At 42.3% G+C, this 22,894-nt stretch overlaps 1 protein-coding gene across 5 annotated transcripts in view; it reads right to left on the reverse strand.

The window, feature by feature from the left end:
- The window catches only part of DNM3 (dynamin 3), a 169,226-nt gene that overhangs the window by 28,178 nt on the left and 118,154 nt on the right, over positions 1-22,894 (reverse strand). The window lies entirely within an intron of this gene.

Genomic DNA, 22,894 nt, shown 5'->3' on the forward strand with positions numbered 1-22,894 from the left:
GTGGGAATAGGATTTCACCATTTCTACCAGAAATGTTATCGATCTTCTGAAGATTGTGAACTCTCTGCTGCAAGAGGAATGATTTAGTGTGGTACTGGGGATGCAGGCATGAGAACCATGTGCAATCCAAAACAAGAGATATCCACCTTAGGATATCAGGGTTATTTTTCTGATTGTAGAAATTATAAGCAAGTTCAAGAATGTCCCAAGGAAACAATGAAAAGTGATTACTTTTGAAATTCACAGCAAAACTGGTTAATACACTGAAAACAGTCCTGAGCTGGCCACACAGAGAGCAATACTTCTAATTTCCATTATTTCATTACATTCAGGGCAGCTGCCAGCGTATTTAAGAATGTCTTGTATAACATTCCTGATGTCAGTTCCAAGAAGGAGCATTTGTCTGGCATTTTCATTAGAGAAGTGTATCAACCAATTTTCTGTAATCAAAAAGGCATTCTATTAACAGTGACCAAGAGGAAGCAGACTGGAAGGTGACTGACTCAAGGGTAAAAATCAGAGCAGCAGCAAAGCAATGCTCTGTGCAATATGAAATATGTCCTTGGCTGCAGTAAGAAATTGCTCATTTAAAAGCTCTTTCATTTATAGTTCCAGGTTCATAACAACAACAACCACCTGAGAATTAATTATTCCAGCCAGATTGCATTTATGTTTTAATTCACAGCTGCTGAAAATACACATAAAATCTATTTTATGTATCCCTGTCCAAGTAAGTTTTTTCTTTAATGCACCAACACTCAGCACACTGCAGTTGTCCTAAGCGCCCCTGCTTTTCCCTAAATCTTTACAACTGGTTCTCTCTTCATTGCAGTTTGATGCTGGCTATATAATTTAGCTAAGATCCTCTCAGCTGTACATAGCGTGCCTTTTGCCAGAGGACTGCTGAAACCACATGATGGCTTCACACAGTGAAGTTTTCTTACTGGAAGGAACCACAAGTAAATGACAATACATTACTTTTGTGTATTTACAACAAAGAAAGCAGCAGAAAAAGAACACTTCCCGGGTAGCTTGGAAGCTGTCCTTTTCCCTCACAGAGGGTGACTTTGCCACTCTCTTCCATGCTTTCAGCATGTTCTGGCTTTGTGCTGCTGTTCCCTTTACTGAGCCACCCACAGGCTGCCCCTTTCAGCTGCTACGCCTTCATTAGCAGCCTGGAACTGCTCTGAGCAGAGGTTCTGATCTGGCTTCCCCTCACACACAGCATCTCTCTCACTTCATAACCCCGAGAGGAATGAGACACCTTAGTACAGTTTGGTTCACATGTATTTCACTCTCTGGATTAGCTTAAGCCATCATTTATTCTGATTTGCCCAGTACAGACCATGAGCTAAATTCTCCTGCTGAATGCACGCACTGCTCCCCAGGTACCTCCATGGCTTAACCATCCCAAACATTCCCAGTCTGGCAGGCTCTCTCCCTGCCTTACTCCACAGAGAAGCTGGTTTGGAACTGTGAGACTGAGAGGAATGATTACCAGAGGTATTAATTACCAGAACTCCAAGAAGTCTGGACTTAGTTTCATCTCACAGTTGGTAACTGATCATGGTAAACCAATCCAATCTCCTTCTAGAGCAGGGATTAGAATCTTATGGGTATTAATACACATACCACACATCTCAGACCTCAGTAAAGCTTTATGACACAATCTCAAGTGATATTCTCATTAGTGGAAGTGTGCTTTCCCTGCACTTACTGCTTGGATGCTCATTGCCATAGAAAAGCTGTCCATGGCTCACTGGCAAAGTGGAGAACTGTATCACAGGGACTTTCCTATGGAATGTGGTTTTTAATGTGCTGATTAAAGTCTTAGTGCTCAGGATGGTCGTATATAGCCTGGGTTTGTTACATGTACAGATGAGAACAAACTGGAAGGGAATGTGAACAAGTTAGATGACAGGACTGGAGTTCACAATGACCCAGAGAAACAGGTTCAAAACCTAGGAGAGTTCATTATGAATAGAAAGAATTTGACTTCACAGATTCTCCTGAGTTGGAAGGGACCCACAGGGATCATCAAGTCCAACTCCTGGCCCTGTACAGGACACCCCAAGAATCCTACCATGGGGTTCCTTAGGCAGGAATAAATCATTTATATGTGAGAATGGAGCAGTTCAGCAGAAAAGGAGCTGTGTTCACAGTGCAATATAAACACGAGTCAATAATGTCTTGCTATTATACAATCATTACAAGAACTGTGCATCCAGTGCTGCTTATCACACCACCAGAAATTTAAGGAACATTTTGAGAGTGTTCACATGAAGCCATTGAACATGGTTCAGGGCTCTGTAAAATATTGCCTGAAGGGTAAAGGTAAGATAAATTGGGACTGATGAGTTCAAAAGAAATCACTTGTGGAAAGGTAGAGATGAGCATCTTTGCAGACAGCAAAAGATGTCAAATAAGTATTTGGAAATAGTTTCATGGTAAGAACAGTGAAGCACAGAATAGATGGACTAGGAGAGCTTGCAAATCACTTCCAAGGATTAGAGCAGCATCCCTCAGAAAATACCTAGGTATAGAGACTTTTCTTCAAGGAAAAGAAATAGGCAACATCTCACATCCCTTCCATTAGCAGGTGCTACAGGGTGCAAAGAGATGTGAAATTGCCCACAACACTGCAACAAGAAGAGGGATTTCTGGGAAAAAAACAAAAACAAACCAACCTAAAAATTACAGTATCTTCTACTTTTTGTTCTACGCAAAAATCAAGTAAAAAATAAAACCTTGCTGTGAATAGCTGTCTCCCCTCAAAAAATCTGCACTCCAATTTCACCATTTGCTGCCATGTACGTCTCTCACACAAAGGACTTTTACATAACCCTCCCTACACTGCAAGTTTTGACTGGGGGCCAACAGCTGCTTCATGCCTTTCAGAACAGACTGCTGGACAAGCAAAAGCAGAAAGAGGCTGGCATAAGGAAAACAGCACCTTTGTTTATAAAACAAATACTACTGTGGAATTTGCAAACTTTTCAGTCAAAGAATTTCCTTGTCATAACAACACATGAAGTGCCCCATATTTATAAGAGCACATTAGAAAAAAAAAATCTAGGATATGAGATACTATTGGCATGGGATTTGCTATTATTTCAGTGTAGAAGGATGACAGTGGATATTGGGAAGTCACAAACATGGTGAGTTACCCTGGAATTCAAGTCATGATGGTGGTGACTCGAAGTGCAACGATTGGCCCAGATGATGTTCAGGCTAAAATATATTGTGGATTTGTTGCCAGATGCATGAAACACATTCCCAGAGCCTGATCCAGCAGTGGCCATTAGCTGTGAGGGGAACAGGATCATCTGCTGTGAAAGGAGGCAATCAATGGGTGGAGGCATCAGCCGGACATGTCGGGATTAAAGGATTAAAGCTACTGGCTCTGGTATGCAGTCCCCTAAGAACCAAAACAAATACAAATCCCAGAGTTTCTACCAAAGCAGATGAAAACAGAAAGGAAGAAAATTAGTCATCCACTAGGCTGATCAGGGAAGTATTAACAAGAAGACTGAAATCACACCTTGCCTCTCTTCTCTGTTATTTACCTCCCTTAGCAGTAACCATGCAAGAGAGGGTCACAAACAAAATTCTCCTTATTCCAGCAACAGTGCACAAGGCTCAGCTGAAGGATTCCTTTAGGAGCAAGGAATTTTCTTATTTTCAAGATGAAAATGGGGGCAAGCAAGTGCTCAGTGCACAGACAGGGAAGAGTGGAATACTTTGGCTGAGGTGACATGTTTAAAGTACGGCTTACAACTTAATGTGTCTAAGAGTTGCACTTTTTTCACCAAATGTGATCATTTCATTGGTAGGTACCCAGAATAATGAATTAAAATCATAATTTGGTTTTAAATGAATCCTGTACTGAACTCCTATTCCGTGGTCCCTCCTCAGTTGTTCCAGCTGAGGTGGTAACTTCTGAGGATTCAGCAGCCTGCTTGAAGTAAGTGTGACTAGAGGAGGAGGAGAAGGAGGAGGAGGAGGAGGAGGAAGAGGAGGAGGAGGAGGAGGAAAGGAGGGCAGCAGATCCGTGTGCAGATCCATGTGCAAGCTGGGAGGGAGGGGCTCGGAGGGGCCTCACAGTGGGAGAGCTCTGCACAGCATCCAGTGCCAGGCTCTATAAATTCCAACCTTGTCTTTTATTTTTACTTGATCTAATGCAGTGTGTCTCCTATAACTCTGTTTTTTTCCATAATTAATGGTTTCTAGGAAAATATTCTGAAATTCTGCCCTGATAAGCACCTAGACAAACTTGATGTTTCCTCTCTGAGACACAAAAGAGGACGTTAAACTGTTTTCACCCCCACATCCCTCGAGCCATGAGAAGTACCAGATCTGTCTCTGCTGGGCCAAACTAAGCCCCAGTTCACCACAAACTCAGTGCAGCACCGACAAATGATCTCCATAGTAAATGATGCAAATAAGAAATGTCAGCATGTTCCAAAATTCCTCACTTAATCTTATTGCCAGTTGTATAGTCTGGATAATCAGTAAATAAATCCCTCTAACTTTGCTCAAGTCCTTAGGGGCTGAATACACAGAGAGCACTTTCTAATTCATTCTCATTAACCTTCCCAGCTCTAAACAAAGTAATTTCCTATTTCTCTTAGTGTCTGAATTTTCCACTGGCCTCTGCAACACCTGATTTAGCAGCAGTGATTTCTCACTTGTGATTTCTCTTTTGAACTGGCATTGTTCTTTTTCCTCACACATATGCTCACTGGAATAGCACGAATCAGCAAGATTTAAAACCTCCCATTCTTAAGTCTGAAGCCCCTAAAGGGAAATTGCAGTTGTGATGCCAAGGAACACAGTCGTACGTTATTTGACTTTTCCTTGGCCAGGCTGACAGCAGAGGGGGAGGAAGGGAGGAAGGAAAGGGGAAGAGAGAGGAAGATGGCATTTTAATAGCACCCACACTGGCTTCACACAGTTGGATCTCTGTGCTCTGGAGCAGCACCATTTCCGTTCCCTTTGCCTCACTTCAGCCAGCACTGCTCAGCCAGGCTCTATGGGAAGGGCTCTCAATCTTATTTTCCCAGCATGGACCACATCATAGTACAGAAATCTGTCTTGTGGACAACCCCCTAGCCCACCTTTTACCCCAAATTTTGACAGCCCATTACCGACTCAAGCCTTGCAGGGACCACCCCACCCACATCCCAGATGTGACTATATGAGCCAACATTCCTGCCAGGACAAGATGGATTATCTCTCCACCTCTTGGCCCAATCCTCATTGTCTCAAGTCTCTGTAGTATGCACAGTAATAGTCTATCTGTAAAAAAATTAGTAAGAAAGAGGAATGTATTTAATCTAATTTAGTAAGTGGACACACAAGAACCACCAGCATCTTATGTTGACAAATCTGCCTTTCCCAGATGTTAATCATATCTCAGGCATAGCTTGGCCAGAGTCCTCATCAAAACATTTCATGAGGTAATTCAGGCCCTAAGATTCAAAGTTCTCACCCATATCAGTGAGTTTTCCACAAGCCCTCTGTCAGGCAGAGTGACAGTGGGCTTCAAATTCTGGCAGGAACTCTTACTCCAGCAGAGCATCAATGATCATCATATCCACAGTCTCTATTTAAGGTCCCCTATAAAGTTGCAAGCAAAAATGGGACCTGCAACATTCCTGTAGCAAAAAACCCTCAAAATAGAGCAGAGAAGGAATTTGAAAATATTGAGCGCTTTACTGAAATGTAATAAATACTTCTAAACAGGAGAAAATCATCTATAGAGAAACATTTGGATTCATGCCACAAAACCCAGACATTTAAAATTATTGGGTAAAATTATTTTCAGGGTAAGAAATGAATTGTGAGCAACTATGCTGTACATAACATTTATGACATGGCTTCCATTTTGTATAACTATGACAAACCCCTTCTACGTATTCTATAAAAGCAGTAGAAAATGAAAGAAATTTTTTTTCCTCCTAAAAATAAATTTTATTTAAGAGAAGGTGAGATTTTGGTAAGTTAATACACATGCCTGTAAGCAACAAACATAAACACTTCATGTTATAACACCACATTCCCTTTGGCACAAACCACAATGAAACTATAAAGTTTAAAGCTTAAATCACTCTGACCTCCTCTCTGTGGGGAAGGTAAAGGACATCAGTGATTAGGACTGTGACCATATGGAGCTTACCTTTGCAGTTAAAATTACCTGGCTTTGCTGTTGACATAACCCAAACTTAGCACTTCAGTTGATTACTTCTGCAATTTAACTTTTTTTAGAAGTTAAATGACCTATTATGGCATTTCCAGTTCAAAAGGATTTATTGGTTTTCCCCCCTTCTGTCACTGATCAGCAGCAAAAAGTAAAGTCAAGACTCATTCTTCACAATAATGCCAAGGAAACCCTGTCCTCGTGGCAGCATGATGAGGAGCAGCAGCTCACACACAATCCTGAGGATTACAACTGCTTTTGTCAAGAAAAGAAGAAACTGCCCCCCCATCAGGGCTCCCCCTCCCCTGCCCCAGGGTTTGTGCTTGCTGAGCAAAGCCTGGGGAGAAGAGCCCTGGTTAATGTATCATCCCAAGGATGGAATGTCTCACAGTGGAGCTACAGACAGGAAATTTCCCTCTTCTTCCCCTATGGTTCTAAAGGTTTTCTGCAATGAAATTACTGGGAGACAGCAATATCCAGGGGCAGGCATGGAATTTGAACCCATGGCCTTCTGGCTTGGAGGTGAGACTATTCCTAACTGAGCCAAAGTGACACATACATAATATGCTTTCAAGGATTTTAGAGAGCTCTGTCATGATTTAAAAACAGTAAGTCTTTGTGGTACAAACCACAGGGCAGGAAAGAGCTGGGGCTCCCTTTTTACTGCTAATTTTAGCCAATGAATTGTTTATAATCTCCTGCAAAATACATAAAGCCTTATTCTGCCTTAAGCTAAGAGAGAACAGTCTTTCAAAACTGATTCTTAATTACAGTGTTACCCCTGCTAGATGGGATGGAGGCAGGTTCCAAAATTGTGTCAGAGTATATGAAGTGATAAAATGAGGATGGGTGAGCTATTTTTAAACACGCTCGAAGACTTTGAGGTCAAAATCCCTGAATTTATAGCCTTATGCCTGTATTAAAATTCATGGACTATTAAGACCTCTGTGGCAAGACTGGAGTATCATTTCATTTCAGACACCCTTTGCCTTCAGAGCCCTGTGTTCCCTACCACTCTGACAAACTGGGGGGGCTGGGGAGCCACCTTGAAGCACAGGTTATTTCCCTGCTGTAGACAGGCATTTGGGAGATAAAGGGGATGAGACACTTCCAGCCCAGCACATTCCCTCCTCCTCTTTTCTCCCAAGACATTCTGCAAGTGAGAGGCTTGCCTTTCCAGATGGCCAGGAAATGAGTGGGTTAGAGAGGGCTGGAAGAATCTTAGGCAAAAGCCCATAATTGCTCCTTACTCTGCCCAGCCTGCAAACCCAAAGCAGCCTCAGGCCTGCTGGTATTTGCTCAGCACAGTTGTGTTTCCCTTCTGAAGAGCTGGGCACCTGCTGCTGGGCAGGATGGAGAGCTGCTGCCCAGGAACACTCAGGTTTAGCAGCAGCCATGCTGTCCTCTCCTACACAGCTTCTTCCCCACCACAGGAAAAGGACTTGGACCAGAACAAGTCCTGAAATACATTTTTGACTGTCTGGAAAACCCAGACTCGTACCAAAATCATTGGAAATAAACCATGCACAGGCATCACCTGAGAAGGACTGGCCCTGCCTCTGCCCCCACAAGCACTGAGAGTGCCACTCCTAACCTCAGGTTTGACTCAGGATGAGGAAAAGCTGTCACCTGCTATACACACTTTGGTTTCTTTTAGTAATGATCAATATACACTTCTTTTTCATAGGAAAAAGGCCACAGAATGAGAAGAGAAACCTAGCTAAAAGACTTTCCCGGCCTCACAAGTTGAAGTGGAAATAACTCTCAGACCCTTTTTCCCATCCACATTCTGCACCACCTTCAGGTGTATCGTACTCTAGAGGCCAAACACTTGGCAGCAAAGGCTTTAGGGCTCTGAAGACACTGCAAAATTATTTGCACCATTTGCATTGGTCATTTTCTAACTGAGGTAAGGTTTTATGGGGAGCCACTGCACAGAGAGGAGATGCTATTTTGGAAAAAAACAGATGGAGGTTAGAAACACAGGAAGACAACTGGCTCTAATGCTGTTTTCAAGTGAGGGGATTTGTTTGTCCAGTTTTTGCAATTGCATTTACCTGAGCATCACTTAAACCTATAATTTTTTTCCATTTGGATTTCCATGCAGGAAATACTAATGAACTGTAGATGGCCCAAGTAAAAGCAAAAACTAGTCAAAATAAAACTCAAATTCTTTTCTTGATTGCATATGGATTTATAAAGCCATAACACCGTGAAACAAGCCCAAAACAAAAGCCTTGTAAAAAAAAGGTTTATCACATAAAAGGCCAAATGAGCAGTTGAAAAAAACATCCAGTGTTTTTGGTTCTGTTAGAAATTAATGTACACTCATGTTCAGTCAAAAGGAGTCATTGGAATGGGATGTGCATTTTTATCTGCCAGAAGATCATAATACACTTATTATCATGAGAGGGTTTCCCACTTGGAACAATGCTGGATGGATCCATGTTCCTACTTAGGCATTTTGCACACATTTCATATTTTTACAAATTCACTGTATCAGTCCATCTTATAAGTATTAAAGTCTAACTCTTTCAGAACTTCCCTGCGTCGATCTGAAAATCTCTACCATTATAGGAGAATGTGGTAAGTTCAGGGACTCCTTCTCTCCTTGGGGTCATGAGCTGTCATTCCTGGGTGGATACACACCCCCATTACTTACAGGGGTGTCCCAGCCTGAGAAGCAAGATTTATTCTATTACCACAATCACCAGGAATTTCCTTCCCAGTACCCACTGGCATTTACTTAAGACTACAACTGCTCCCTTACATTTCTGGAGTGGCAAACCCATTTTTAATGCTTTTCCTACAGGTGTCCTTCACAAGTTTGATTTTCAGGGACAAAGAATTCCTTAACTCCACACTGCACCATAAATCATCCTCCAGCTCCATCCTGCATCCTCCAGTACTCCTGCATCCCACTCTGCTCCCAGCAAAACCCCTGCCAGAATTCCCACCGAGTTTAATAGTCCTGTCCTATTCCCCCCAACTCCTAACTGAGGTTAATTTATTTTCTCCAAGTATAAACAGAAACCAGCAGGTAAAAAAGTTTTGTCTAATGTGGCACTAAGGCTGTGGAATTTACTCCCATGTGAGAATGGCACAATAAAGTCATTTGTTTAAAAGTAAATTGAAAACATTCCAGTCTTCTCAGGCTTACAACTATTAACTTTGGTTTCTGCACAGCACTGTAGAATGTCTGGCATCAAAGACACTTTATACATTGCACTGAACTTGCACTGGACACCGTTAGTGGACCATTAATCACAGCAAACAAAGATACCATGCAAACACAAAAATTACTGATTTTCCCCATGTTCAGCATGGCCTAGCAAAGGTTAACACCACAGCTGCTGGATACTGCACATTTTGAGGCATGGCGTGTTGACAAGGCATCTGAGAGAGTGCAGATTTTTCAACTAATAATTATGTATTCCACATTAAACAATTCTTATTTGTGCCTAATGCTGTCTAGAATTAGACAGACACCTACCTCAGCATGAACTAGCACAACTTTAATTCAGATGCCTACAAAAGCATGTTCCTCTTTCCCCCACATACACATAGGATGTGTGAGTGCAGGGACATGGGTTAGTGGCAAGAAAGTCTACAAGGATGTGATCCAAGGTCACAGGAAGCACTGCTGAAGGAAGGGAGGGCTTATGGAAACAAGAACTCGGAGATCAACTTGCCTGAGGGAATGTGGAAGAGGAATGGGAACTGAACCAGGAGAAAAATGAAAGAATCTGAAAACAAAAACCACTCAGTGGCCAGAGAAGCAGCAAAGGAAGCACAGGAGAAGGACCACGGTCTGGAATCACAGGCTGTGATTCAGGGTGCAGTTCACTGATAATGGCAAAGGAGAAAATGCTGTGGCACAGAAGTGTGAATTACTGACACTCACAGGCAGTTTTGTCATCCAGAGCAGGGCAGGGGAAGACCTGAGCCATCTGCCTTGAAGCTTCCTGTCTGACAGGATGATTTCCTTTGGGCTCCTCAGACCACGCTATCACAGACAAAATTCTTGCACCAGGTGAAAGAAACCTTACTGCAAAATCATCATTCTCTCCTAACCGGGGCAGGAGATGTGAATGGAAACAGTGAGGGAATAAATTGCTACCTTAAAAAAAAAAACAAAACAAAATAAAACAACAAAACCAAAAAACCCAACCAATAAAAAAAACTAAAAAAAAAAACCACAAAACAAAACAAAAAAAACCAACCCAAAAAAGGCCAAACCAAACAAAACCAACCAAGCCTCAGACATCAGCTCCAGTTAATGCAGCAGCTCCTGCTACTGCCCATGGAGTGGGTGCAGAATCACAGCATGAAGGTACCAGCATGGTACTTGTTTCTGTGGAACAGCAAGTGCAGCACCCAGACTCAACAAAATGAGAAGAAAATTGATGCAAGTACAGGCTTGTTAGTCAAACCACAACTATATGCAAGGCTTTTGAACAAGCTTCTAAAGAGCTTAGACCCTAAATAAAATTCAAAAAAATAAAAATAAAGATGGCAGAGCATGCCAAACTCAGTAAGTTAACTAATTTTTCTTACTAAAGAAAACTTGACAGATCTTTGGTTCAGCAAAGGGATACCCTTAGGGGACTGGCAAATAAGCTTATGAAGATGAGTATTAATGAAAGAATAGTACAGTACAACAACTCTCTAACAGATAAAGAAGTTATAATGTGAAAAGAAAAACTAACAGCCTTGAAGGATTGGTTTAATGTGGAAAGAAGAACGAGAAGCCTTGAAAGATTTAATCATCAAAGTGTTGAATGGATGGGTCTTACTGAAATAAAATAGCATAAACTTGCCAGTTAAATTTGATTCTGCCCATTAGAGAGAATTGTGAGGTAGTGTCAACACAATGGGAGACTGAACACTGTCCTGGAAGGCACGGATAACTTCAAGGACTGGAAGAACAGAAACAGGATCAAATCATAGCTGTATGCTGGCAAACCAATGACAGCTGCTACGTGGGACAGGGAGCTCAGCAGCTGGCAATAAAAATGGAAAGGAAAGCCCAGGCACGGCCAACTGAGCATCAGATGATTCCAAGACACTGCTATGATGTGGCCATGAAGGAGCACACGTGCTGGTGGGTCTCTGCTCTAAGCAGTGCATGTCCAATAGGGGTAACACTGTTTTGTACAGGACTGGGCACTGATGGAAGAGGCCACGAGACTCCTGGTGACAGATAACACTTGACACTTACCCTGTTCTCAGGGCTGCTGCACTATTTCTTTAAGAGTCAAATGAAACTGCATGTTGAGAACAAGAGTATTTTATTTTCATTGCATTGAAACTGCTTTTCAGCTTCCCGTGGGTAGAGCAGTGCAGCCTCTGAGATCTCTGGACAGTTAAACTGGAATAACTCTGCCTCTTACATGAACTATATGGCCTCTTCCTTCCTCCCCCATGAGATCCTTGTCCATGTTCCAAACCATACTCCCCTGCCTTCAGGCTGGAAAGGGCTCTGCAGCAGCTCTCACATTAGGCTGGGGAGTACATAAGGGAGAAAAGAGGGGAGGGATTTGGATAGTGCTCTCCAAAACCTCCCATGCACTCACTGGTCCACCCAAAGCTGCTTCTGCTGCTTAGAGGAGCTGGAAAAGGAGCAAATGTGGCCTTTGGAGAAGACTTCTCTTAGGCTACTGGGCAAGGAAATTATTGTTTGAGTACTTTTTTCATGTGGTTGGAGAAGCAATGCAGGTTCCACAGGTGTGTACAGTGCAATTTGGGAGCCTGGTCAGACCAGAGTAAAACAGCAGTGTAAGGAAACAACTCCTGCCTTTTGAAGCAGGATTTTCCCATTGCTGTCTACAAACTGGAGGATCAGTCCTCTGAGTTTTCACCTTGTGAGAGAAGAGCAGGCAGCAGAAAAGGCAGGTGAAGAGCTGACTACAAACCTTGATGCTCCCGTGGGCTCCTGGTTACAGCTGCCATGTAATGGAGGAGGGAAGGAAAAACATTACCCAAGACCCTAAAATTAACACTTAAAGTGATGAAAGCAAGTTGGACTGGACTATCAGTACTAAGGACACTTGAGACAGTGACCATGTCAGAGACTGATCTCATCTAAAAGAAGATTGCTTTAGATTTATTGGAGGATCAAATGACACATCTGAGGATCCACTACTCCAGCTAAAACTCCATATCCATCTCATGAAAAGTTTTGGGGTGTTTATCAGAAGGGGAATGGTAGAAAGGGGTGAGAGAGAGGTGAACTCCTTAAAATATAATTTGTTTTCTGACTACCTTCCTTTCATAAGAAAAAAACAAAAGAGAGTTCATCTTAAATTACAGGCATACAGACAAGCTCTCTCAGCCCCAGAAATTCATCCTACATGTTGATTAATGATCCAACTACTAGAGCTTTAGCATGAAAAATGGGCTAGGCTTCAACTGAAGATTGCCTGTAGCTAATGATGCAGTGGAATGAACATTTTCATTCCAGCTAAACCCTTCCTGTTCCTATAAAAATAAAGAAATCCAATCTTGGGTTATGAAAAAGACTTGTTGAATTCTGCATACTTCTTGGGTTAAAGTAATGCCCTGCATCTTAACAGATCTGTAACTGCAGAGTATGTTACCTGGGAAGTCAGACTCCCATATGATTACACACATGCACACACCAAATTTAAATATCTGAGGGGAGGTCAGAGAAACTGGTAAGTGTAGCCTAGAATTTCACACCTATGGGCACATTACTGAGTTAGTAGATTTAACACAGCTCCTGTCTCAGGCTCAAAAATGTAAAATGTAATAAAAAAAGCCCACAAGGAAGTGCAGTGGGCTGCACAGCATCTGCCTGGTGAGAAGGCTGCCACAGGCATGGCTTGCCCGGAGATTTCCTTGTGGTTCAGCCCCTGGCGCCATCAGTTGGGCTGGAGCTCAAAAGCTGTGGAGAGAGGTCATTAAAAGTGACTCTGCACCACTGAAAGAGGGTGGGAAAGGATTCAGGCATATGCAAGGGAAGGGATGTGTCTCTCCAGCTCTAGTGATTTCCATTATGGAAACACTGCACTTTACAGCTTTTAACCTTTATACCGCTGAAGTCAACTATCAACTTTCTTGAAAATTTTGTTTTCATTTCAGCACATGAAATGCAAACTCCAGTTTGGGTAATGTCAACAGCACGTTCTCCCTTAAACCACAAGGAAGGCACAGAGCTGAAAAAGCAGCACAAGGTAGAGAGCTGAGAAGTGGAGTCACACACCCACGGTGATCAGCACCAGCACATCGCCTGGCCAGCACAGTGATTTTCAACACTATGGAACTCAGAGAGAGTGTGAGGGAAAGCCAGGAGGTTCAAACCATCCTGCTGGCTGCAGGGATAACTATTAAAAAAAATTACGAGGAAAGTCAGACCCCAGAAAGAGCGCAAGACACTGTGTTCCAACTCTAACCAGCTGAAGGAAAGTTTATATAAAAACAATCACTTCGTTAGTGACTCATAAGGAAAGAATGCCCAAGCTTTCTTCAGGGAAACCCCAGTAAATAACATGTCTAAAAACGCATGAAGATGGTGCTGTCTGTTCTGTTACAATATTCAGTCCACATGATAAAACCTCTGGCAGAAGAACAACCTAGTGAGCACAGATCCTTTTGGGAAACCGAAAAACCAGTAAGAACTGCTGTGGCTGCTTGCTAAGACTGCTTCATATTCCAGTTCTTGTGTGACATGTCTAATCCTAACTGGGAGAAAGGGGGGAAAAGAAGCTTTTTATAACAGCTCCTCTGTTGACTACATGCAGGTGCACTCTCAAGATACATAAATGCCTGGATTTCAATGCATTCTGGAGGTTTAAAACTAAATGTTATGGATTCAAATATCCTGCCACATCACATCCAAAGACACAGAGTGGAAAGGTCACTGCATCTCTCTCTGGAGCATCTTATGAGATGCACAGCAGACTGGGCAAAGAACAGTTCTCTGTCCAAAGAAGGGATGGATATACTTTGCAATGTAGAACTTCTTTGGCTATGAAGAGGTTTTTTCCTTTTATTTTCTTACTTTTTTTTTTTTTTATTAGTACAATGTTTTGGAAGTATGGGGTTTTTAAGCATACCTTCCAGCAAGAGACTTTAAACTCAGTATGTTTGTAAATATATGAGAAATCACAGTGGTTTCCCAACAAGTGACCAGATCTGAACACTGTGATGCCTGAACTTGGCCTGACTAGGAAATTCCAGGTAGGAATGTTAACAGAAACGTTCTGTGTCAAGCAGAGATTATGTTCTCTAGCAAAACTACATAGTTTTTGAAGATATCCAAGAGGACTGAGTAGGAACCTGGAAGCAACTTCTTATCAATTTTACCTCTGATGAGTTTTAGTCTATGTGTGAATGTGGACATGTTATTTTGCACTGGAAACACCTCCCCAGCCCAGAGATATACCTTTACATACTGAATGGAACATGTTTTAGTTTATCCTCAGCTGATGCAGAGGCATAGCAGACTCCAGAAACCTTCCAGGATATAGCCAGAAAATTGTCAAGAAAAAAAATAAAAGGTTGAAAGCATAGGAATAGTCATTCTCAAAGGGAATGAGAAGTTACCATAGTAAAGCAGTGTTTTTGCCCAAATGCTCAGCAACAAAAGCAGGAGCATCACCAGGATCTGAACTGTAATTTCCATTGCCAGCTGGGGGTTGAATTTGGAAGGAATGGGACATTTGTGACAATCTTTCAGGTGACTATAGCCTAACGTTCTTCTCCATATGATGAAATGTGTTTTATAAAAAGCTATGAAGCATCATTCTAAATACCACCAATACTGAAGAAATATGAGCAGCAAAATAAGGTATAAGGAACTCCTTTAAAAAGGGAGCATCTTTTAGGTCAAGTAAATAATTCCAACATCTCAAGTGGAAGTTTCAACTAAAAGGAGCATAGACAGGAAGACTTTGCCTGGAAAAAAAAACCCTAGCAATGCATGAGAGAGGAACAGGTCACACTGAGAGCCTCACTAGAGAAAAGATGTGTGTATTTAAGTACTCCACTGGAAATTTGAGTTCCCTTGTTTTGCTGTTCAAAGAGAATTACCTAAAGACCTGGCACTTCCAGGGACCCACTGGCAATGAAGAGAGAGTGAAGCAGTTCAAGAGATCCAGATTTGGAAGGAATAATCATTGATTATTCTAAACACAGACTCCTAAAAATGCAATTCCCCAGCAGGAACCCATCAGAAGAGACCAGAATTCTGATGGGAAAATGTTGGTGGTTATATATACACTAAAGGAAGCCCATCCAGTGTGCCCGAACAAAGGCATTAACCAAGGTCTTGGAAAATACACAGACACTCAGTCTTGGGTACACAGAAGGAGGGAGAACTTCATATGCATGCCTACATCTAGGATACTTCACAAGGATTATTGATGTTTTAGCACTTGAGCAACTGACCCAACACACACTTTTGAGCAATTTTCAATCTTACTCTAAGCTGACGTGGTTCCACCATGTAAGGATGGACACTCGAAACAAGTGTCAAATTTCAGAGAGGAAATGAAGAGTATTTGAGAAATACTCAGAATAGAAGGATTAATCCCCTTTTCATTTAAAAGACAGGAAGAAAGAAATCCCTGCATACTCAGAACATGTTGGAGTGAGGTATTTTTAAAGAACAAATGCCCTTTGCTAGGCAGACCAGTGCCAAACAGGTAATGTGCCCCAAAACCCTGTTTCTAGAAGCACTCTAGTGCTAGTGACAAACCTTTAACAAGCAACACTGTCCTATAATAATTCATTGATTCTCTCATTACATTCTTGGACTACCAGGAACAATGTTCTTACTCTCAGTTTGTAAAATAGGATCCTGGTCTTAAACTGCAACTTCTAGACAAATAGTATCTATTCCCAACATTAAAACCAGCTGCCGGAAAGGCATTGTGCTGGGGCTTACAAAAGAAACTGTACAAAGAAGAGGGAGCTCAAGAAAATAAATGGGGCAGAAATCACAGCTCCAATGAGGCAAAGATAGGATTGGTTCTACGAAAGGAGAACTTTATTTTAGCAGAACACTAATCAGACTGCAAAAAAGCACTGGAAAAACACAAACAGTCCCCAAAGTCGTGTAACACTAAGGACAACACCCCCACTCACAACAGGTGAGATTCTCACTCTCTGGAAGTGATGCCATTGAATTCCCCATGCCCATCTTCCACCCTGACCATCACCCAGCCTGGCTGAAAGGAAACCATTTCTGAGCCCACACATTCACCCATCACATTAAGAGGTATTTTCTGCAGAGCAGTAGATAACAAACAGGGAGCTGATACTTTCAAATTAAAAAGATAACTTAAGGTGAAGTTTCCTAAAGCAAGACCCTTGATTTTCACCACACCAAGGGCAACACAGGTGCTGTTAAGGACTGCAATGAATGCTGCATTTTGGTCTCAGGAAGAGACCATCACCTGTATCAAAGCCCTCAGCTGAATAACAGCAGGGAACTCTGCCCATAGGGCTCCTTGGTGCACAGAACTGACATGAACACATCTCTTGAGTGTTTGCAGCCACTTCTTGAGGCACAGGTGATCTGAAAGAGAAGCTGAGCTTTTTGAGGATGCCTGCCCTCTATGCAGCTGCAGAAGTGGATAAAATCTAAACTAAGCAGAGCTAAGGTCAGTCCTTAGGAGAGCTAAGCACAATCTCACTCACACGTCTACTGAGAATTTGCTGTCTGAATCAGCCAGATAACCTTTAATAACTATAATTTAGAAATCTGGTACAGCAGTTTTTTTCCAGGCCGTGGTCATGAACAACTTCCATATTTGTACACAGTGCCAACAAAACACAGCTAGGGACAGCTGGCCTGTGACTGGAAAGGCTTCTCTTCACTACAAGAAGATTCCTGCTTCTACTGGAAGAATATCTAAATCTGAAAATCAAACAGTATTAAACCAAACTACAACTGAACATGAAATTACATTGCACAAGATTGATTTTTCTCATGGACTTTATCTTCCATTCTCTGCATTAATTTCTTTACTTGATTTCCATAAATGCCCTTAGGTTTGCTGTCACCCAGTTTAGAAACCCCAAGTGTTGAACAAGTCAAGATAATACTGTGCAGCAAATGCAACCAGAAAATTTGAGTATCTGCTGCTAAAGGGTCTGATAGGGGCTCGACACTTGTGTTACAGCTCCTGGTAATTTTGCACCCACCCACCAATGAGCTTCTACCTACCTCAATAATGTGACATGTTACCTGAACTCGGGAGCACATACTCTCCTAAGTAATTCTCTCTTTTAATTATAAATAACTTGCTTACAGAAGAGGAAGAGCAGAGGTTGAGTTTCAAAGAGAAGAATATTAAGGAAAAAGAATGAGATCACTTGTTTCTCTGTTGCAGAAACGGAGGCTTCAGGAACAAAGGTATCAGTCACCCAAAAACTGCCTGTATATGATCAGACACCTGACCGTGTCCACGGACAGCTCCTCCTAGTGGGAAATCACCATTCTCCAAAACTGACACACTTGAGATAGCAAGTGTCACACACCAAACAGAGAAGAGCAGGGAAGACATCAGTCAAAGGCCACAGTGGAGCTGGGAAACAGGAGCTGAGGAGTGACCACAGAACAGGAACACATGAATATCCTGAAAGGAGAGTTATGTAACTAAAGAATGCAGCTCCAGAACAGAGTATTTTACACCCTTAATATGGGCCTTGATTCTAACTCAGCACATGGAAAGTAATCATAAACCTGTCTCCACAAAAAAAGGTAGGTTGAGAAGGTTAAAGAAATCCAGGATGAACAGTGTGTCAGAGCAGGCATTTTATATCTTCATTCTAGTCCAAAACAGAGTCAGGAAAAGCAACATTCAGTTTCTTCTGATCATCTTGTTTTCCCTTCTATTTGAGAAAAAAGGAGTATCTGGCTGTTCACCAGCTGTCCTCCACCCTCATGTCCAGTGATGACATTTCCTGTTACACTGTACATGCTATGGAAGAGTGAGCCTGGTGACATTTTTGGCAAGGGAAAAAAAAAAGTTTCAAATTTTTTTTTACTCCTAATTACTATTCAGCTTTTGTGCAATTACTGACTTGGAAGACAAGGAGGAAGATACTTCAGGATTGTCCCAAAACCTTGTGATAATTGTGTGTTTCCCCCACTGTTCAGTCCCCCTCAGAGGTGATCCCATATGCTAAAGCAGCAACCTGCCCTTCCTGACCACAACTATTCCAAGAGCTGGAAGAGATGGAGCCACAGGGACTCCAGGTGCAGGTATCAGCCTGGGCTCCAAAGGATCTTTGTGGCTGAGATTGCTGCAGCACAGCCCAGAAGCACCTTCCTCTCCTCCAGCCAACCTTCAGCGCTCACTGACGAGCTCTGGGAAAGCACCCTAAGAATTTGGCCACCCTCACTGCCTTCCCCAGGGCAAACCTCACTGAATGTCCAGAATGGAGCTAACATTCCTGAAACTTCACAGCCAGTGAGCTTTCACCTTTCTGCAGTGTTTCATCAAAATCCCTCATCGGAGTGGAAGTGGTGCAAAAACTAGCTGCCCCATAAAAAATGAAGAATTTAAAAACATTTTCAGTATGCAGACACCTTGCCAAAAGCACAGTAAAGAGCCCACCGTGAATACATAACAGAAATAAAAAATGTTTGCTCATTTCTAAATTTCCTGGAGTTTGCTTAATGTCAGCAGCCTCAGCTAAGAGCAGGAACATAGAACCCTGTGGCAGCCATTGAACCCCGACACCATCAGCAGTTTCACCGAGCCTGGCTTTGGAACCATTCAGAACATCAGCCTGCATCCTTTTACATTCCCTGCAACTGATGCAATCCTGTGAATCTCTTCTCCTCTGGACATTTTTAACTCTCTCAGGACAGGAGTTCTTTTACTTTTACAGGAACATGAACCAGGGCTGCTCTGTTTCTTCAGCAACATTTGGGGAGCAAGGTTTCATCTTTTCAGTTTTTGTTTGAAGGAGTAAATATTTAGAAGAAGCAGAAAATAGCTTTCATCTGAGACATGTTTTCACATCCTTGGAGCAGCAAGGCAGGGAGAAGGGGACTGGAAAACAGCCTGCCATTTCCTTTCCTGCCTGGCTTTTGGACTGCTTTTGACCCAGCGCGTGTGCGCATGCACCCTCACCCCCTCGGGCTGCTCTTTTACACCGGGACTTCCTTGTAAAATCCAACTCATCTGTTCGAAGCAATGACTGAAACACTGTCTATAAAATCATGGCATTTTTCCACTTGAAAAAAAAAATAAATTAACACTTCATTTAAAAGTTATTTTTAAACCTACTTGGCTTGAAGCCACCTTTAGTCACAACTGAAATGAATTCTTCTTTTCCTAGAATTCAATGCCTTCCTTTTCTAAAATATACTAGTTTAAAAAAAGTAAACTCAGTAAATACAGAGTTTACACTTCTGACTACACTGCTTTTGCCCTCTGACATATCAGCAGTTTGATTTTCAACAAACCCAAACAAGTTTTTACTTTTTCTACTTTAGGGACTCATCCCAGGCAGGGACTTCAGCAATCCCAGAGCAGAACCACTGAATCTGGCTGGGGCACTGGCAGAGCATCACCCCAGCCAGGAACACAGTTATGTCTGGGAGGGAACTGAAGCCCTTTCAGAAACATGGCCAGACTTGAAAAGAAAGCACCAGAGCTTTACTCCAGTGTGAGACACCTCCAGCTTCTGGCACTGCACCTGCATTTACATGGAAGAGCCAAGCACAAAACACATTAACTGAGAGCACTGTTGTCATATATGCAGGGAAAATGAGGATCCTGACTTCACTATGTTCCCATTTTCCAGGACTGTCTCAAGAGACAGGAGGACATCTGGACTGCTTAATGAAGTAGCTGATCTGGAATCTGGGTTTAGTAACACTAACTCCCCTTTAAATAAAACAAGACATTTTTAAAAAATGGGGAGAGAAAAGAAATACTTGAATTTAAGCCATTAATGTCACCAAAAAGTATTTGAAGGACCAACAGGCAAACTTACTTGATAGGAAGAGTATTTACCTTCTCTTTTCAGGGGAACTCTGCTTTTCCTAAGAGAAAATCCTAACTAAATTACACTGATTTTATATTCAGTGACTGTTTGCATGCACAGCATTATCTGCACTGTGACAACTCCACTGAGATGTGAATATGGAGTTTATAGACTTTAGTTCTACACATTCTGTAAAGGGTATCAGCAAGAACAGCAATGCGAAATAATGCGAAGGCAAGAGTGTACTCACTATCTGTAAAAAGTAACTTAAAGAGATTTTGGTTTTTCAAGTCAAAGTTTCTCAAGTCTGAGCTCAGCATTTAAGTGTTTGGTACTTTGAATCAAGTAGAAATTATTGGCTAACTCAGGTCTTAATGATGACAAAGGAAAGGTGACTTTTTATATTAAAAAGTGGCACTTTAAACTTTTGGGATTTTTCTGTTGCTTCTGTTTTATTGCTTGAGTGCCAAGGGATTCAGAATCAAAATTTCCTAAGTTCCCAACATCTATCTACTCTTTTAGCCTAACAGTGTTAGAAGCACATGGAGAGATGTGCTCTGGGAGAAAGGTTCAGGTTTTGACATTGTTTCCAAACAGCAGCATCTGGAGGGCTGTTTCAAGGGGATTTGGTTTTTAAATGGGGGTAAAGAAGATGCACAGGGTAAGCAGCAAATCCACAGTGGTGGGTTGGGACAGTCAGAAGCTCTCAGCTCCTCTGTCTTCAGCAGCTGGGCTGAAGCTACAGCGCCATGTACAACTCTGGACAATTCTGCACTCATTCCCCATGCATGGCTGTGGAGTTCAGTGTTAATATTAGCAAAATGCAGCTTGCCAACATGTGCTTGCTGAATGAGGTAGGTCTCCATTACCTCATTCTACACAACCCTTTTAGAGATTTTATCCAACAAATCTTCTGAAGATATATTTATCTTTAACCATGTGAGAAATCTCACTTACAGTAATGATTGTGCAACGATAAAAAGTAAAAATAAAAATGATTAGTAGTCCACTGACGATTATAACCCCTCTTCACTTCCCTTCCTCCCCCTTTTTCTTACAGACTCATTACTCCAATGTTTATTTTTACTTTTGTAAGTCCAAGAGTGCAAAGCTAAAGGCAGAGGTATAAAAGAGGCCACAGTCTGAATGGATGGGTGAGTACAGGATTTTTGACATGTGAGCATATGACAGGACCAGTGCATGAACAGCACACTGGGCAGCACCTGAAGGAGGGTTACAGCTTTGGTAGCAACCCAGGAAAGCTGTAAGGAAGGACTCTGCAGCTTTTCAGCATAAAGTTGCATTAGAAGTTTTAAGACGCTGTCATTGTCAATCTGCCATTCCTTTTCTTCCCTGACCTCTTCTCAGAAACTCTCTGGTCACCTCTAGGTTTATCCATGTTATTTTCCACCTCCACTAGGTACAGAAATCTCAAGACTGTGGAGTTTGAGCCTCTGCCAGCAGCTGCAGGTTGGTTCTATCTGTCCCACTGGGATCAGGTGATCTCCAGCCTCAGCAGGAATGATCTGTGTGAAGGAGAAGGGGGACACAGAGATGACGAGACACAAATCCTTACACGGAACTGGGTCAAAGTGAAAGATCAGGATGGATTCCTGGAGGTTTCTTTTGGACTTATCTTCTGGCTGGCAACCCAAGCCAGATGGAGTTTCTGAACCTACAGGAAGAACTGCCTTTAGCTCAGAATGAAGGAAGAGTTAAGAGCTCCCAAATTCTCACATCTCATAGGCTTCTCCTCTCCCTGCTCATTGGGTATCCTGCCAAAATCTGTCAGCTTCTTCTGGTGCTGACCTCCCTGGAGTGTCCCACAGCTCACAGCTCTGGAGTACAGAACAGGTTCATACCACTCCTGACCTCCAGACTCAGCTTGTGCCAGCCCCAAGAGCTCAGTGGCGTCCCATCTATCCGTATTTTCCTTAACAGAGCATCCACAGTCTCCTCTGAGATCCCAGCAGCATCCCCTGCAGCAGCAAACCCTTAAGCCAGCATGTCATAAAGAAACATTGTAAACACTACCTTGACATTTTAGTGTACACAGTTAACATTGACATTTCACACCACCTCCTATGTAAAGTCCCTCTCTCCATGCCATCAATTCACCAATTCTCTTAAGCCCTCCCCACCCAACACTAAGAGCACCTTTTCTCAGGCAGGCCAACAAAACAGAATATTTTTGGTGCTTCCGAGCCCAGCCACTGTGAAGAGAGGAGTGGTCAAAAACTGGTTAGAAATACAAAAATCAGAAGCAGACAAAATTCCCCAACCTTCAAAACCTTTAAAACCCACCTGGGTCTTTCCCAAATATTCCAGAAAGCTTCCAGCTCACAAAGAGACGCTACAGGCAATATTCAAAGGCTACTTTTAACGTTTGCTGTGAAGCATCTTTTGATGCTCCAGATTCATCTTCCTAAGGGTTAATATACCAAAACAGGAAGGAAGCGGGGGAAAAGTCACAAAAGCTGTATAACTCCTTTCTGAGGTATGACAAACTCTGTCTGCATCTTATTCCAAAGTGTGAGATGTGGAACTTCCATTCTTAAGCTCAGTAAAAGTGGCATTAAAAAGTCCTAACCCTGGGAACTGCATGATTATTCATTTATCAGATCAACATCAACGAAACTGTCTTTTTATGTGCTGCTTACTTTCAAAAAAAAGCCCTACCACACATATTTCACTTCTCTCTCTCCACACCCCACACCCTTCTGC

This window comes from Lonchura striata, chromosome 9 (assembly GCF_046129695.1).
Source record: "Lonchura striata isolate bLonStr1 chromosome 9, bLonStr1.mat, whole genome shotgun sequence".
Classification (NCBI taxonomy): domain Eukaryota; kingdom Metazoa; phylum Chordata; class Aves; order Passeriformes; family Estrildidae; genus Lonchura; species Lonchura striata.